The sequence below is a fragment of the Zonotrichia leucophrys genome, chromosome 1A (assembly GCF_028769735.1).
Source record: "Zonotrichia leucophrys gambelii isolate GWCS_2022_RI chromosome 1A, RI_Zleu_2.0, whole genome shotgun sequence".
Taxonomy (NCBI): Eukaryota; Metazoa; Chordata; class Aves; order Passeriformes; family Passerellidae; genus Zonotrichia; species Zonotrichia leucophrys.
In genome coordinates this window covers 64,633,666-64,653,142 of record NC_088170.1, presented here as the reverse complement: position 1 = coordinate 64,653,142, position 19,477 = coordinate 64,633,666, and the positions used below count along the sequence as shown (strand labels likewise).

The window sequence follows — 19,477 nt, the reverse complement described above, 5'->3', positions numbered from 1 at the left end:
TTAAAAATCTGGGAAGAAATTGCATTTACCCTGTGATTTATTGGTCATTTATTGTAGCATCAAAGGTAAAAAGCTTTACAGGCAGGAAGCAAAAGGATTTTTTTTACCATTGATGAACAATAAAGGTGATTTTATTTCCCAGTGTCTTTGGCCACAGAAGTGGTTCCACTGTCATTGCTGGAATAAATCTCTTTCCCTGCCTCTGTGCCCATACTGTGCTTGAGCTTGAGCAATATCGTATAAGGGTGTAATACCTTCCTCCACTTCAATCTCCAGATACTTTGGATTTCTTCTGGTGGATTTATTTTAGCTTCTTTAAAACACTGAGGCCAACTTCTTTCACCTTTATTCCTGTAGAGCATTACCTTATTTTGCAGGAATCTAGCTAAGGTCAGTAAAAGGGACACTGAGTATTGGCATAGAAGTCCCAGCTGGAGGGTTGAAATTGTGATCTGAGCATCCTCAGGTGTTGCACTTGGAGGGCATTTCCTCCCAGATTTCTTCTTATTGTAGGGCAAAGTTGGAATATAATTTACAGCCACCTGCAAATTTAGTCTTCTGAGTCTTCTGAGTCAAGACTCTTCTTGTTCTCATCCCTGCCCTCTCCTGCTCCTCCCCTCCTCAGCTGTGTCAGCCACAGTGGTGGAAAACTTGGTTTGCAGGATTTCAGAATCATGGAATTGCAGAATAATTCAGGTAGGAAGGGACCAGCCTCTGATCCAATCCCCTGCTCAAGTGGGCCATCCCAGAGCACATGGCACAGGATTCATCCAGACAGCTCTGGAATATCTCCAGTGAGGGAGGCTCCACACCCTCTCAGGCAACCTGTGCCAGTGCTCAGTCACTGCACACAAAATAAGTTCCTTCTCATGTTCATGTGTTGCAGTTCCTGTCTTTGCCTCTGTCTTATTGCCATTGAGAAGAGCCTGGCTCCCTTCAGATACCCCCACACACTGATGAGGTCCCCTCTCAGCTGTGTCTTCTGAAGGCTGAACACGCCCAACTCCCTCAGCCTTTCCCCATAAAACAAATGTTGCAGCACATTTGTCATCTTTATACCCCTCTGCTGGACTTGCCCCAGGAGCTCCATGTCTTCCTTGTACTGCACAAATTAGGACTGGGTAGCCCAGGAATCTGTAAGAAGTTTATTTTATCCTTTTTTTGGTCACTTTTGGCATCTAGGTGTAACACTTTGTAGTCCAACAAGACCTCTGAGAGCACAAAAATTAAGAGCAGCACAATCCTCCCCCAAATGGGCAGTTCTGCTGGAATTGACATGCTCTAAATTAAACAGGTAGATAAATTCAAAATATAGGTCAACAAGAAGAACATGAAGCAGCTTTCCTCCTCTCCCTCCTCCTCCTCATGCCCAGGCATGCAAGCTCCCTCATCCAGGAGCAGCATTAAAACGAAATCATAATGCAGCACTTAACAGCTCCTCAATAATGTGCTGTCATTGCCAGTGTCTTATTTCCTTATTCATAACACTTATATAGATTGTAGGAGCTCTTAACACAGCAGCCCAGCTTTAAGAGCCAGTTTATTCACTTCAGTGTTTTCCAGGCCAGCTCCTGAGGTGGCTGAGAGCCTCTGACTGCTGCTGGCACCAGTGGGGCTGCAGGTCAGGAAGACAAAGTGAAAACTCCTTCTTTGACATCTCCTGTCAAGGGCATAGCTTGAAGGCCACAAGCATCCCAGTGCAAGTTACCTGAGGGTCTGAAACACCAGAGCTTTTCAGGAAAGAATTCCCTCTCCATAACATGTTTAACAACTTCTTATAGAAGTTCTGAGAGAATATTTGGCATTTAAATAGAGAAAAGTATTTTCCTTAGATTTTGCAGGTAGGTTCACAAGGCAAAGCAGGTAATCTCACACAGAGTTAGCTTGAAGCTCAAGTATAATTGCCTTCCATAATGCTGTTCCCACGCTACAAGAAACAAAAGATTTTTGTAGGACAACATGTTCTAAGTTAACCAAAGCTTGCAGCTTGAAACGTTCATTTTTAGTGGCTGCTGATAGAGGAAAATAAATCACCCACTTTCAGATGGAAAGGATGAAATCATTTAACCAAACAATGATGTATTAAATTATAGTATGGTGAGCCAAAGCCTACAAATGAGCCCACTGGGTGGCAGCAATTAATATACCCACTGATTGCAAATAAAATCACTAAGGCATTTTAACGTATCATTTATCAACATGTTCTGGATCCTGTAGAAACACTTCCAAAAAGTAATGTTTTCACAAAATATGATGCAATAATAATCATAAAATTAAGATGTTTATAGGCAAGAAAGATGCTTATCACAAGAAGGCAGGATCTTATGTTTTAGAGTAAAAATAAGAGTTTTTGCAAATTGGTTTTCCCAGAGATGTTGTCAGGCTATCATAAGTCACTCTGCAAATTCTTTCATATATCTCAGTTTTTAGACCTGAGAAACCTACAATTTTTATAGCAGGTATTTCTGGCAGGTCTATTTCAGAGTTGTAGCTCAGCTCTTTTACATCCATCCCTTGGGAGAGGACAGACGAGAGTCCCTGGATCTCATCACCTGCTAGCTAAGAGGCTGAGTGACAAAATGAACTTTGCCTCCTTTGAGCCTTTGAATCTTCTCCTTCCCTTGCACTTCATGAAATGAGTTAGTCCTGTGTAAAGCACTTATACAAGAGGAATTTTGTAGAAGAAGTTATCAAGGAAAAGAAAGGATAATTAGAAAAGACCTAAAGCAGAGATGCTTTGTGCTCCAGCTTGCAGAATTTCAGCAATGAAGGTGCAGCAGCAGTGGCATTTATAAGAGCAGGAGGGCAGAAGGCAGAAATATTTGGAACCCCCAAGATGCAGGCAGCTGAAGTCTGTCAGCTCCTTGGAAAAATCCTACTGGACGAGAGGATTCCACTGCGCAAGGGGAGGACAAACTCCCTCAGCTTCAGATAAGAGAGGAATAACTGCAGATTTATGACTGTTTTAGTAGCAGATACAGATAAGAACATAAAATAACATCATAGCTTTTATGTAGCGAATAATGTAATTTTTTTCCATCTTCCTAAGTGGGATCAATTTTTCCAACATTCATATAACTTGCAAAAATGTGCTTATCTGCTATTGGAAGCAGGTGAGTTTCTTTTATTTAGAAATCTTTAATATTTTTGGTGTCAGTGATGTACAGCTCTTGGTGACATGAAAAATTTCAGAAAGGAAGTTCTGGAGGGGAAATTTATTTTATTTTTGGGCAAAACCTTTATTTGAAGAAGCAATATGAGAAATATATTTAAATACTTCTAATTCTGCACAATGCTTCAGTTCCAGCATTTTTTAACGAGGAATGAATAGATGAGAAAAACAAATCAGTTTTCATCCTAATTAGGCACTGGAAATATTTTAAGAGGCTGAGCAGCCTAGGGAAAGATGTCTGTCATCTTAACTGGCTTGGAATCAGATGGGTTTTGTTTGTCAGCAGCATCTTTGGGCCAGGAAAGATATTTTGCATGGAGTCTCTCATGTGTCTGGCACAGATTTGAGTGTGTAGATGCTGTCTTGTAGAAAACATCTTCAGTAACATTTCCTTGTAGGAATGATGACAGATATCCCTAAATCCAAGAACATTCTTCATGTCCACTGAAACATGCCTCTGTTCTTTGTTTGCAGAGTGCATTATTTCTGAACAAGGCACAGATCACAGAGGCGCAGCTCACTAGCTGGGAGGCAATTGATTAATAGCAAGGCTTGATGAAAGCACTGCAGCTTTTCAGCTTGGCAGTTGGGAGATTTCATGTGGTTCAGAAAGGGATGTAAAAAGGGCTATTGGGTGCACTGAAGGTACCTTCTTCCAGAGCTTGTTGGCCCCAAAGACTGTGAGGAGATCATGATTAAATAGAAATGGAAAAGTAAAGAGGGAGCAGGCTGGAGTTTCTGGAAAGTTGAGTAAAACCTCCTTAGTCTCACTAGGTGGTGCTGCAAAAGCTCCAAACTCCTGATTAAAGGTTGAAAAATAAGAAATTTTTTTATGTAACAGAAAAATATAGTTATTTTTTAATCCCCCCTACTCTTCCTGTTACGTATTGAGGGCATTGCCTTTTAAAAACACTTTCATGGAGAGCCTAGATAATAATATAACAGGACATGTTGTGTTTGTCCAACAGGCTCATCTGTGTGTAGGATGCCTTATCTTGAAAAGTATCAGAAAAGACCCTGAGAATGAACATTTCTTTTAATTCTCTTTTATTTTTAGCTTGATATGCCTTGTTGAGGTCAAAGCGACTTATTTCTGCTTGGCTGAACATTTAGACCAAGCAACAGAGACCTGATGCACCCACTCCTGTTTCAGCTTCAGCACAGCACAGCTGGTTTCATACATGATTGACAGAAGGCACATTGAAATTTGGCAATTTAGAAGTTAGTATGGGGAAAGATCAGAGTGTAGGGTTCACTAGATTGTACCTCTCCACAATTAACAAAATACCAGTTTCCACAGAGACCAGCCCTTTTAACCTCTGCACTACTGTCTCTGGATGGGTTTGGGTCATAGGCAGCATTGCTTCTTCTCATTTAAGAAATGAATGAGACAAATGAGGCTGATTAGTCCACTAAAAATTAATTTTCCTATCTATGTCTACAGATTTTCCATTCAGGTCTACGGTTTAGGCTAGATACTTGCTGTAGAGAGTTTTAAAACTAGTTGTAGACCCCCCACAACTTTTGCACTAGTCAGATACAGAAATGTTTTTTTTGCAAAGATGTGCCAAGGGATAAATGCGGATGAGTTAGTTATCCCCAAACTTGTGTCCTACAAAAGAGAATGAGTATTGAGTATTTCTAGGGCTCACTTTAGAGTGATATCTAGAATAGCCCAGCCAAACTGTCCTTTTTCTGTTGACCACCAGGAGTGTGACTATGTGAAATACACCCACTATTTAAGTATCTGGAGTCAAGTGAGATGAATAGCACCAAAGTCAGGGACAGAAAGGCTCACAGCTGGAGCACCAAGGGGTGCAGCCTGTCCAAGCTCTCTGCAGTACCTCAGAGCAGGTATGAGGAACATTTGCAAAATAAAATAAGAAGGATCTGAAAAATGAGAATAATTCCTTCAGTTTGTCATTATCCTCATTATCCTCAGCCTGTCTGAGCACAGAACTCCCAGGCTACCTTTCCTGTGAATTTTGCCTCGAGCTCAATGTTTTACATTTCCAGGTATGTGTTGTCCTCTTGCTTGTGCAGCTCTTGGGCATAAGTGGTCTTTAGGATGTGGGGAGAATGAAATAGATGCTAAGTTACAAACCTTCTTTAAGAAAACTAGGAAATTGCCCTTATTTCTTTTAAGGAAATTAAATAATTAAAAAAAGGATTTAAACTTAAAGTGTTTGGGTTTCTAGACATGGAAGTTAAAATCATGTAAAAATTCTGCACTCGTATTTCTCCTTAAAAATGCCAACAATCTCCCCTGAAATTAAGAATGTTTCTTGCAGTTTTTCAGTTTAACTTTTAAATAAAACAAATACATATGGAAAATCATCCAAGGTGTTTTTCTTTTTTTTTTTTAAATAAGTCTGCTAAGTTGATAATTAATATGAGTAATTCCTGAGATTCCAACATAGAAATGCCTTTCAGTTGATACCATTCTTTTAATTTAAGTTTATCCACTTAAGGAAATGGTTGTCACAAGAGGCAAAATGCATGCAATGTAATTGAAACCAGCAATCAACTTGCAATTACAAAGGAAATTAAACCATGACTTCAAACTGCCTAACTCCCCCCTCAGGCCAGCTCCCTATTTTGTACACAGAAGCAAGGGGAACCCATTCCCATTATGAAGAATTATGGCCACTGTTTCGGGTGGCAGCACAGCTCAGGAGCTGGAACTGTGAGCTCCGGGCTGGCCTTTGGTAGCTCCTGAAATGCTTTGATCCAGGGAAAATTCGAGTTGGCTGGTGGGTTCTCTGTCAGATGCTGAACATTAATGTTTCTCTCAGAGAACATGATTGATTTTTTGATCGTGATTTTCTCCCAGTTCAGGGGTTATGGGTGCCCTGTGTCTAATTTGAACATTTGGCTGAGGGACATTCCCATGTAACCTCAGAGCTGGGCACTGGTGCTGTGTCTTTTACCCCTCTCTTTCCAGTGCATACAAGGTGCAGCTGGAAGTTATTGAAGATGTGTTTTAATTTTACTAAAATTTACTTTCGGACTAAATCTAGGACATGGTTATATCACAGGGGCATGAATGTTTCTCTTTTTGGAGGCACTGTTTCATGATGTGCTAATTCCACCCCCAGACTGAATACTGTACTGTAGCTGTCTAAGGAAGTGTTAAATACCTAATAATATTTTTGCCCTTCTTTGTCAGCCTGAAGGAAATATGAATAGATTTAGTTATTAAGATATTAAAGGAAGTTGGTTAAAACATTCTCTCCTCTGTGGGGACTAAAGGATTAGAGATGTGTTTCCAGACACAGCTCTGAATAATTTAGTTAGATAGTTTGCCCTTAGAGATCAGAAGCAAACGAACCATGAAATAGACCCTCTGGCTGTTATTTCCTAATTGACTTGATATGAAGACACTCCCAAATCAGGTGGACTGACATAGATTTAATTACTTATACTGCAATGCTATTATTTAGTAGTAGTAATATTGTAGCTGTGACAGTCCAAAATACAAGAAATTTCAAGTGTCTGAGAAAGGCAGTATTTCCTATTTGTCTCACAGATGGAAGAAGTGCACAAGCTTTCAGGCCCAAGGTCACTACATTAGGTCACCAGCACCATTGCTCAATAAATTTGACCTCCATTTATTTAGAAGGAACAACTCTTCTCTGAGTTTAGTATATCAGGTTTTTATTTCCTGCTGGAAACACAATTTCCCTTTGCAAACCGCCTCATTACTATCCATTTGCAGAGTAATTGCTGAAAGCTTTTTGTTCACTTCTTTAGAAGTATATAGTTCAGAAACAGAAGGTCTGATCGAGATGCAAGACAAGATATGACAAAGAGATGTTATGCCAAAAGCTTCTTTTTTTTTTTTTTTTGCAGATATGTGGGAAGTCTAATAAAGGTATTGCCTCTTCTTGCAAATCTTATGACTCTATGCTATTATTTTTGTTAAGAAGCTACTGACAACTCTAGGCAATCACCCTACAAATTGCTAATAATGAGGTAATTTGCAAAATGAAATTGTATTTGCAGTAGGAAAATAAAACCCTAAGTAGTGAATTCTAAGGAGTGCATGTATTTGAAATAATTGAAGCTCAAATTTATTGAACATTTTGTGGAAAAAAGGAAGCTGTAGAATGCCGGAGAGCTGGAATGAAGACACAATACCACAGTGAAGCACAGGAACCTTTAGGCTCAGACATATTATCCAGCTCAGTTATAGCATTGGGCACATCTGACACGTGCAGATGGAGGACAAAGAATTGGAGTACAGCTGGAAAGGTGAATGTCTCACACATCACATGGTGTAAGATTCTGGAGTGGACCAGTTTTCTCTAGGAATATAATATGTGAATGAAAAAGAAGTGACCTATATTTCATGAACAGAAGTTTAATTAGACTGTCTATTTTGGGAGTGCAGTTTTCTTACAGACCTCCTATGGAGAGTGGAGAGAAATTGGCAGCTCCAAAGGTGGGCTCTGGCCAATGTGAGATGCCACCAGGGAGGTGGGTAACTTCCTCCATCAATAGTTCTCTGGTTATACTACAAAAGTGTGTCAAGGAATACTTTATTTCTCCACTGATTGTGAAATAAAACTAATGTTTTCAGTAAGACCCACCACATACATTGAATATGCTCATCTTCTCTTATAAAGGTATGAGCCTGGATTTTATTTTTACTCTTTTCCATATCATAAGGCAGTGGCTGGAAATGCACATTTACTGAAATTGCAAGTTAATTCAGTATTCAGCAGAGTCCATCTCAGCTGACCAAATGCTGAGTCAGCCAGAGAGGGGAAAGTGGGCTTCTCACAACAATGAATTTCAGTTAAAAGAGAGTCAGAAAAAGGATAACTCTTGGCTTTTGAGGTTATTCCTGAATATCACACTCAAGCTGCCAAGGTAACACGTCATCTCTCCCAGCATCTTCAGTGTTCATTTGCATGTGTTATGCTACAATGCACAACCTGCCTGTCCTATTAATACTTGCAAATTCTTCTGTTCTCAGGGATAAAAGATAAAGCTGAGAGCACAGAATCATTTTTGCTAATGCTTTTCTCCACTGAATCAGTTCAGCAACAGCAATCATTGGACCTCAGGGGAAAATGTAAAATGAAAATGTTGATTTATTTGCCTGTTTTATGGTGGAAGCAGAGACACATTGATAGGATTAGGCTGATAAAATGTTTTAGAGATCTAGAAAAGACATTAACAGTACTGCCTCAAACCTTCCTCTGACTGGAGATAATTTCTTCTCCAAAGAGCCTTTAAAGATGGGCTTTTTATTCTTTCAGTTACTGGAGCATTAACTAGCCATTAGCTATTTATTCAAATGGATGTGCAAATGTAATAGAGGAAGTTTAACAAACTTTTCCAGCACATTTTCATCAGTTCCCAATACCAGTTTAATAGTTTTTTTTTAGCCACAGTCTGGTAGACATGTATCCTGGTACAGCAGGGCAATCTTTGACACAGCTGATCACTCAGAGCAGTGATCAGCTGCTGCCTTCATCAGGGCAATAGAGAAATGTCATGGAAAAATTTTACTTTTACAGAAACCACTATTATTTGGGGCATATGGTGTATAGTTATTTATGTCAAGGGAAGGAACCACAAAAGCACAACCTTTTGCTGTTATAGGCAATGACATAATTGCTGCTTGGGCTAGAAGAATCAAGCAACCCCACCCCATAAATTTTTGCATATGATCAGGCATGTCCTGGTGTTTTGAAGCACTTCTTGTAAAAGTTAGAGCCACAGAGAAAGTGTTCCCACAGGAAGAGAGCAGGACAATTCTGTAGTAGAGGTACAGGGAGATTCTTGAGGCTCCAGAGCTGCACATGAATGGTTAGCTACTGATCACTACACAAATTAAACCTTGGGAAGAAGGGAAGATGATTTTTAGGGCATAATTATAGAAAGAAGAGCATGTTTGCAACTTGTGCAAAACATCCTGTGAATGGTGAATAAACAAATGCAAAAACAAGAAGGTACAAGCCAGTAACAGTCTCTCCAAGAAAAAGAACTGGGGCTGTCCCCTGATTGTAGGTGCTGGAACTCACCAGTGCTGCTACTAGAACATCAGGAGGTTCCTCTTCCCTTTGGTGTGTAAAAATCACTCATTTTGGATTTGCTGCTCACTCTTTATAAATGCAATCTCAACTATCATACATCAAGTATTATTTCTTATTACAGAATTGGGTTAAGCAAAAGTGAAAAGTGGGTGAGTGCTCCTGTGAATGTGTGTGTTCATGTCTCTCTGTGTGTTTTCCAACCCATACAACAAATGTGGTTAATACTGGATCACAGAATTATAGTGATATCAGATGTAGCCCTTAGGAATCACATTCCACCCTGAAAATTCATATTCTCTCAGTACAGAGTTACCTGGGATTTCTGTAGCAGGTAAATTCTGTGTGAGAACTCTGTTCAGGCCTGGGCTTCCCTCAGCTTTCTCACACCAGCAGTTTCCCTGTTTCCTCTGAGCACAGTGCTTTCCCCTCCCTGAATAAAACTATGCTGTTTTCTTCACTGAGTCTCATATTTCAGCCACAGAAGTGGTAAATATTTCTTATGTACAAAGGAATAGTTGCCTTAGCTTATTCCATCAAATTGTCTGGCATCTGTGTATAGCAGCAAGTAGAAAAATGTACTGCATGAAACCTCCATTGAATTGAGGAGCAATTGCAGATACACATTTAAAAAGGGAATATCTCCCAGCCTTCAGAAATGGTCATGAATTTCTCTTGCAAGAAATGTGCTAGATGTATATCTGTCATTATTCTAGAAGTGGTGGGATGATTAATATATTGACAAGTAGAAAGATGGGCTTGTGCAAGAAAAGCAAAACTCTAGGAGATGAAATTCAGATACCAGACTGAGGGCAGGTGCCTTCAGATTGTGAGGTACAATAATCTCTGCTTTCCATCTACTGGATGTTTGCAGCCACCATTCCCTTTCCCAAAGATTCTGGCTCTGAGCTGTTCTTCACATGCATTCGGGAAAGAGTGAGTTTTTGTGTGGAGACCCTACTTTCTAAATTACTGATCTTGGTAATTTGTTTAAAAAATACATGCATTATGTTTAAGGATTTCTATTTGGAGACATGGTCCTTTCTGACTCAGTGCTGAGCCCGTTTTCATCCCAAAAGAGAGCAGGTGAGCTGCCCATGGATGGAGCAAAAAGCAAAAGAGCAAATCAAAGATTGCTCCTACATCCATGCTACAGCTGGGATTTCATGGACATTTCTGTTAGAAGTTTCTCTGCCTCTGATATCCCTGTGCATGAATTGTTCCTCTTGCCTTGAAGAATTTTAATATTCTTTGTCTTCACTTGTTATGTGCTCAGACAAATACACTTTCCAGGCGGGAAGAAGGAAACAAAAGGAAATGACTCACCCAGATAACAGCAATGAAATGTATTTTTTACATTATATTCTATATCTGCTAACTAAATAACCATAAATATTGCAGTGATGCCAACGCAGATATTCTCTGAGATGCTTTTAGAGATGTTTAGAAACTTGGCTCTGACAAATGAGGAAATGAAAAGTCATGCACATTTGTCTGTCAGGTCCATCCAGTTTGCAGATGATAGGAGCTGTGTAGAAGGTCAGTTTGTGAAAAGCATGCATATGTAAAAGCTCCATGAAGATGTAGAGGTGGTTGCTTTTTGAAAAAAATGGGAAGAATTTTGGGAAAGATATGTTAGCGGAAAATGTAAACAATGGGTGTTTTGAGTTTGGGTTGAGTTTCTTTGTCCCTTCTCTTTGTCCTTGTATCACTGAATGGTGGAGGTTTATTGCACTGAGAATCAGAAATGGAAAAGACAAATTTGAAGGGACTAGTTCAGACTTTGCAGAAAGCTGAAACAGATTCACATTCTCATCTGGGCTGCAGTTTACAAGTACAAATACAGCAGTTTGCTTGGGACAAGTTTGTCTGCAAACTTGCTATGTGGAATCAGTGTAGGATTCAGGCCATGATCCATGTCTAGACAGCAGCACCAGGCTGGGTTGAGTGCCAGTGTCCCACTAATGCAGCTCTACTGGTAATGTCTCTGTTTCTGTTTAATCACTGTTAGCCTGGAAATATCTTTGTATTGTGCTCCACTGGGTGAAGAAGTTATCTTCCAGTGATGTTGTGAAATTAAGGCTATTTAAAGGAGAAAAGATGCTTTTTAATAGATTATGCTTTCAGTACTGCCCTTGTAGTATAATTATTAGCTGCCAACAAGGATATGGGTTTTGTAAAAACAACAAAATTTAGTTATCTTTGGGATTAGACATCTGGATTTATGACTTTCTGTAGTTTTCTTCATCACCTTTGCAAAAGATGAGTTTTCTTGGAAACTCACTAGAAGTTCAAGGCACACCTGAATTACTCAAAAGAGTGAAATGGAATCACCTTCTCATGTGCTGTCCTCATCCTCAACACTTCTGTGCTCATGTTCTGAACCCAGCCTTTGCCTCTGTCAGCCCCTATTGGAGTATCTCTGCATGCAAGTGAGACTAACTGATATCTGGTGTGGAAGTGACAAAGTGCTCTTCTGTAGCAGGTGGTAGAGAAGAATCTGGTCTTTCCATGGGCTTTTCAGAGCCAAATTAGAAGCTAAAATGTAAGAGATAGGAATCCTGAACCAAAGTCTTCTTTCTCACCTGACATCTTCTCCTTCAAGATCACAGGAAAAAGCAGACCTGACATCTCTTTACTTATGTGTAAACATTTCTCCCAGGTAAATCTGCATGAAAAATAAGTATATAATTCCATGGTATGTCAGGGTTGCCCTCCTGCTGTAAATCCCAGTAGGATTTGGAAAGGGAATAGCTGGGGGATGAAAAGGTTGGATGAGATTTCCTGCTCTGAGGACTTGTACTGACCTTTGGTGTTAGGGATTCACATGTCATTTACCAGCAAAACAAAAGAGAAAATAATAATTATTATAAAACAAGCAGCAGGCAAACACAGGAGCCTGTGATTTAGAGAAATTAGGTTACCAAGCCTTCTGTCTCTCAAATATGTGCTCTGAAAGAAAATCATTGCTGTTTGCCAGTCATGTGTTTCTCCACAAACACAGGGTGTCTAATCTCATCCTCATTTACACACTCCCATGGATGCTGTGAAATCTAGAGATTTATGGCTGCCTAAAGGCTACATTATTAATAGGAGATAAGCAGCTGACTATAAATTACATACAAGGCATAGACTATATAATTTTATGTTCAGTATTTCATAGCTCAGCTGAAGTTGTTTAAATATTCAAGTGGAGGAAACTGAGATGGAGATCCAGTTGCAATTTTAGGGATGCCAACGTACTTTCACCTAAATATGCCACTATAACAAGTTTGGGGCTGTTGCTGGCCTGTGGTTTCTGCAGGCTTTCCAGGAATGACACCCAGCTGGGTAAAGGCCAAAGGCAACATCCTTCCAGAGACTTCCTGAGGACTGTGAAGAGAAGCTGCTGGTGCTCTGCATCCTGCTAATGCTGCATTTCCCACCCTTCTGTCCATAGGAGCTCAGTGCCCACATCAGGCAGAGAGCAGTGGCAGCCAGCAGTGGTGGCAGCACGCAGTGGTGACAGTGGTGGCACCAGGCAAAAGGACCTTGCCCCCACATGGATGGGGAGCAATGGCCCAGCACAGCTTGGCCTCAGCTGCTGGAGCTTATCTCAAGGGATGAAAACACAATTCAACCTCTGCTCCTGCTCACTCAGGCTAATCCCTGTGACAGTGACAAAGGAAAACATGAAACTGGAGCTTTTTATGATGGCCTCTGGCTTGATAGCAGACACCATTAGCAGGTAGGTCACTGACCTGCCATCATGGTGAGAGAAGTTTTAATGGAAATTTTGTTTGGAACATGTGCCCTAGAGATGATGGCACCTTTGTCCTTCTGCCAGCCCAGGTATCCAGTTCACAGGGTGCAGTGAGGGACACACAACACTCCCAGAGTGCAGACCAGTTGCTTGCCATCATGATATGTCAAAGCTAAACTAGATGTTGAAAAGATTCTAGAGTATTTTAGTTTCAACTAGTTTACATCCATAAAGACCTGAGCAAATTAGTCTGATTTTCAGCTACCTTATCTTTCAGCAGGAAGTTAGCCTAGAGACCACCCAACCTGCTTTATTCTTTAATTTTATGATTTAATATATTATGAATCTCTAGCATGCACAATAAAAATCTGTAGAAATGCACATATATATTTACTTATATATATATGTATATATATATATTTATATATATAAATATATACACATGCTAAAATCTTCAGGAGGACTAAGTAGAGATTGGCTTATTTACTCTTGGAGGGCAAATTTATATTATATATATTATAAATTTATTTATATTATAAATATATATATAAATTTATGAAATATAAATAAATATATATACACTAATATATAAAAATGTATTAGAATATACACATACTAAAATCTTCAGGAGGACTAAGTAGAGATATTGGCTTATTTACTCTTGGAGGGTAAATTTACCCAGAGTAAAAGAACAGCAGATCCCATGAGGCCTCTAAAGAGAAGAGGAAGAGAAAGTAGATGAGGCCATTAGGATTACCAGACCATCAAAATTTCACTGCAGCTCTCTGTGTATTTACACCAATGCAACTCCAATACAGAGAGAATATGGGAAAATACTGTTCAGGTTCAACTGTTCCTCTGCTCTGGAACAGCAAGTCTCAAGTGTGCTTTCAGAGACTGTCCCTTAGCTTCTTGCAAGGTTTTAAACACTGTGACACATTTCTTGTCCCGGGAAAAGGCAGTGATTTTTTCCTATAAACCCTAGACATCTTTTTCATGTATATCTTTAATTAGTATCTTGGGGAATTCACTCATTTTCCTTGCTTTTATTAGCTACAAATCCATCATATATTACACTTCTACAACTTTTATGATTAACAAGTGGATGCCTTCTGCCCATGTGAGCTTTGCCTTCATCTGAAAGAGTGTTCTGGTTTATTCTACAAACAAGCATCACCAGGAAGGCCACGAGGACCTCACTATGACTGAGTGCTGAAGGCAAGGGGGATCTGGCCTGATGAGAAGGAGCTCCTGGATGAGGTGATGGAGCAGCAGGACCATCTACTGCAGAGCCTGGGCTTTGAGCTTTAGCCCTCACAGGTACTCCCTGCTGTGAATTCATAGCCAGCCTCTGAAGTTTCTGCAGCTGTAATCTGCTCGTGATGGCAAATGCAGCATTCCCTTGGTCTGCTTTCCATGCAGCCTGCCTGGGCACTGAGTTTTGAAGTGCACTTCTGACAGGAAATATTTATGGCTAAATCCCAGAGCAGGGACCATGCAATGCTGCTGTGCTCAGAAGTAAGGTGATATCTGCTTGTTGCAGACCACGACTGCAGCTCTTTCTTACTTGGATGGAACAGATACGATGGAAATGGTCTGTGAAATTGTGTTCCCACAACAGAAGTCACTGGTGCTCCAGAATAAATGAGAAGGTGAATTTGTGCTTCTGCTTCATGCTATTTCAGTGTTGACTGGGGCAGAGTGAGGAGGAAGAGAAGGAAAAAAATAAAACACATAGAAATGTAAGACCAGGTAAGAATAGAATTTTTTTCATAGAGTCCAGTGGAGGAAAGGGGACAAATTAGACCTGACTTAGAACCCTTTTCTCATTTGGAGTAGTCATTCTGGTAGCCAGGGGAGAGGACTTGCCCAGGATAAGCTATTTTTGATGATGCAGGCTTTGCTGTAGAGGAGATGGACTTCTGAACACAAGACAGAAAGGTCCATGACAGTGACTCTGGTAACTCAGGAGGGAGAAAATTATAGAAAAAGACACTGAGTACTTTAAGTGTGCATTGGCTAAACATTTTAATGATCTTTTTATCTCTTTCCCAAGTCTTCTACTTTAGCCAAATTACTCCAACCATTAGCTGTTCAGTTTCAGAAAACTGCATGAGACATTTGGATGTACACACATCCCAAAGTCCAACCCCCCTCTGCCCCTATGTTCCCCCACTAGACTGAGGGCAGGGTTAGCCCTGTTACAGCATCAGCCCTGCTAACTGGAGTGGGAAAAGCTGGAGCCCAGCCCTACACTCCTGGGTTATTCTGCACAACAGATAGGCAACCCTGGAGCTAATGCTGGTCTTTCATTATCATGGCTGCCCTTCCTCACCCTCCCCTTCCAGTCCAATGTCCTGGAGGAGTAGCTACACCAGGCAGCAACATGTAGGGCACAGCTGTGCAGGACCTTGCCACTTTTTTATCCCAAATGATGGACACCCCTCTCACACTGTCCTGGCACTTGTCAAACGTGAGGCTTGCAGTAGTGCTGTGGGCAATGACAACACTGCTTTTCTGTGTCCTGCTGGTGGCTTAAACTAGCTAAATCAGTCAGCAAAGCTGTTTGCTGCACTGTCTCCTCCACTTCTGTGAGGGAGCAAGGCTTCTGGATGTGTGGGTTCATCCCTGGATTCACAGCTCTCCCAGGAGCCCCTCTGTGTGCTGACCTTCACCAGATCATGGCTGGGTATGGTGAGAAGTTGAGTTTACTCTGTGCTCTCTGCCAGGGAGACTTTTACTTTTGCTCAGCACTTCTTTGTTGTTCTGGTAATAGAAGTTAACAGCCTCTTGAACTGGCATCTCTTTATCAGCAGAAAACCATCATGATTTAGAACATCAAGTGCTGCACTTGTGCCCTCAGGAGGGAATGTAGAGGATGGGAAGATCAAGAAGATGAACCAGCCTATATCTCTTTGAAAGGCCAAACAAACACTGAAACTGAGTGCATTTATCTAGGAGCTGGACTTTGCATTCTCACATCCTGCTGCTAGAAGCTGGAATTAGGCACAGGTATCTCTTTATCCTTTACTAAAAAGATTCAGAATATCACGACATTTGTCATATATATCTTACTGACTTGCAAGAAAATTATGTGCCTGGTGTATCTCACAGACAATAAGGAGTGAAATCTCACCCTGTCTTCATCCCACACTGCAGTTCTGTGGAGTTATTTCGATTTAATGAAAAAGGAGAAATAAGTAGGAACCCAGAGATATTAGTGAAATTACCTGTCACACAGCATGTCAGCAGCAGTGGCAGCACAAGGATGCACAAATCCTGCCAGTCCCCTACAACCACCCTGCTGTTAGCTGGTCCCTGAGTATTTCCTTGTAAATCACATTATTGCTGTTCCTGGGAGTGTCACTTCAGGCTTTCAGCTAAATAGCAAAGTGAAAATAAACCTTAATCACTCCATACTCCATCTGTAGTCAGTAGCAAGGGATATAGGGGCAAATCACACCTCACATGGGCTGGAGCACACTCTGTAAGTGCTGATCCCCTCCATTAACTGTAATCAAAGGCTAACCAAAACTAATTTGAGTGTGAAGGGTAAATGTCTAAAATTGCTCTGTCCCACATTAGTCATAGGAATGCACCCGATCGTTTACTCAGACTGGTGTGTGTGAAATTCATGTTCCAGCAAACTGGGACAAGACATTCAGGGCCATTTGCTTGGCTTCTTCCACCACTTCTTTGCTTGATTTTTGCGCTTGCAGGGCTTAGCTCTGTGGACCCCTGCCTTTTAGCAGAGGAGGCATTGCTTAAATAGCTGCTTGTGTGTTTGCAAATATGGTTATCACTGTTCTGTTTCTTGCCTGCTTTCTTCTGGTGGGTCTGAATGGCTACCCAGGCTAAAGAGAGAACATCCACAGCCTGACTTGGTTGCAGTGCAGCTGCTGGACTGGTAACTTCCGTGCCACCCTCTCTCTGTGCTGGGAAAACACTCAGGTGTGGCATTCACATTCTCTATAAAAATACCTTTGCCCAGGATTTTTCTCCTGGGAAGCTGAGAAGCCTCAGAGAAAAGGGAAACAATTATTATCTCATTTGCTTCTCCTGTGTTTTGCTTGTCTGGGAATGTGTTTGGAGATTGTTTACCCACAGGTGATTGTTTCATTGGATTCTGCTGTGAGTTGTTTTCACTCATTGGCCAATCAGGACCAAGCTGTGTTGGGATGCTGGAGAGAGTCAGGAGTTTTCATTATTATCTTTTTAGCCTTCTGTAAGTATCTTTTCTGTATTCTTTAGTATAGTTTAGTATAGCATTCTTTAATATAATATAGTATCATAAAATAATAAATTATCCTTCTAAGATCATGGAGTCGCATTCATCATTCCTTCCTTCATCGGGGCACCCCGCAAATACAATACTCAGGTTTGGAGGTGGAAATATAAGAGCATCATTGATCAAATGTACCATGAAACAAGGTCCTCACATTGCATTAACAACACACACAAAGATCTTCTTCAGCCAGGAAAGAGCAAAGAATAATTCTTAGTCCCCCCAAAAAAATGACAAGACTTATATGTATTAAAATCTCACATATGTATTAATTCTTCACACCCTTCTGAAAGGAGGAAGGGGTGGAAGACTTGCTTAATAACTCACTACATAAAAATCACTCACTTGCTTTAGAAATAACTTATATTAAGACAGGGATTCATATTACAATGGAAGAACTAATAATAAAGAAGATGAGCAAATAATGTTGTAAGCTGTTAAAAAATGTATATGGAACAAAGCCATTGGAAAAGAACTTGACAGGTTTCTTAATGTTTTAAATTGGAAATGAAAAATAATGGGAAATAAAGCTCTTCAGAGTTTCAAAGATTTCCATGTTGATTTTTAATACAATTAATTTGGTTCAAAAAAGAGCTTTCTGTTTTCAAAACTGAAAATTTAAAGGCTTCAATTTTTTTCCAGCTTGAACAGCTTCAACTCCCAATTCATAAAAAAATAAAAGTTATTTCAGTCAAAATTAAAGCTATTTTTCCTGGCTCTAGAGAAATAAAAAAATTTCCTGAGATTTTGGTGAAAGGAAATCGGGGTTATTTTGACTTTATATCTAGGTGTTGAGTGGGAAAATGCTTGGGAGCTTAAAAATATCTGCATGTTAGAAAAATTATTAAGAATCCTATATTTAAACAAAGGGTGCTTAGTCTTAAGGCTGGAATCAATAGTATTTTCATTTAAGCTCATAAAAATACCTGTATTGTCAGAAAAATCTTCAAAATAATTGAAGTTTAAAATATTGAAGCGCCTACTCATTTAGGTGGTAATTACAGTTGTGAAGCATTTCCCTAGCAGGGACAGAAGCACACCACTGCCTTCCCTCCTGATCCGCATACCAGGAATGAGCTCCCATGAAGTGCTGTCCTCCTAAAACCAATTGATTTCAACAATTTAAAGACATTTAAGTATCTCTGAGGATAAGTGCAGGCAAGCGAGGAAAGAGCTTCTGTGTTGTAAGTGCTGTGAGGAGGGGAAAGAGAAAGGATTATTCTTAATTTCTAGAGGTCTAAACCCAAGAAGTTTGTTCCATTCTCACTTGAGTACTTGGCTACAGCAGCTGCATCCCACTGGGAGCTGGAGAAGCACCAGGGATGTGGTTGATAATATCTAGAAGTGATCTGGGTCAAAGGCTGAGAACATCTCAAAAGGAGAGGAAAGTACAAGCTCCAATTCGACAGTTTTATATAGTTGTCAGTGTTATTAGCATTGTACAAATACTGAAGGTCTCTTGGGATTGAGCATGCTGCACCCTACACATGTTTATCCTTCAATTCCTCTTGGAGCTAGGTCTCACTCAAAGCACTGCATGATGGTTCCTGACTATCAACTCAGGCAGTTGAGAGTATCAGTTTCACAGTACATAGAAATTCAAGTTCAACCTAGATACTTCAGAAGAAACTCAGACATGAAGAAACAAAAAGACAGTATGTTCTATGCTTTACTTTTTTCCTCTCTAGCTCTACTTAGCTTTGCTGAGGTGTAATGTTGTTATGGCATGGTATTAAAAAAGCTAAACTCAGTCTTATGTGGTGGCAAAATCACAGAGATGCCATGTGCTGTGCAGTCAGTCCCCATGAAGTTTGCTTATATCATTCCAGATTGATCACCCTCCTCCACATCTCCTGCACATGTTTAATGTAGCTTTTTTATAGTTTGCCATTAAGCCTGTAGTTCTGTAACACAGGTAATGGCACTACCCCATATATTTAAATAGTTTATATACATCTGGTTCTATGACAGGAATTATTACTTTACTACTGCAAGGACATTGGCCATGGTCCAGCAATTATGTAAATTTGCAGCAAAGCGAGGGAGAGAAGGCCAAGTCTTGGCGTGGGATTAGCAGGCTGCTGCCTGGTGTAGCAGGTGGTGAAGGGACCATTGGCTTTCAGACATGCCCAAACTGGCTGTGAATTAAATGGGTGTTGGTGTGTGGAATTTTAGAGGATGGAGTGCAATATTGCCAAGACCAGCTGTTACCACCTTCACCTCTTCCTTCTGCT

General features: G+C 40.3%; 1 protein-coding gene across 3 annotated transcripts in view; it reads right to left on the bottom strand.

Moving 5' to 3' along the window:
* GRM3 (glutamate metabotropic receptor 3) overlaps positions 1-19,477 on the bottom strand; it is a 104,337-nt gene that overhangs the window by 11,887 nt on the left and 72,973 nt on the right. The window lies entirely within an intron of this gene.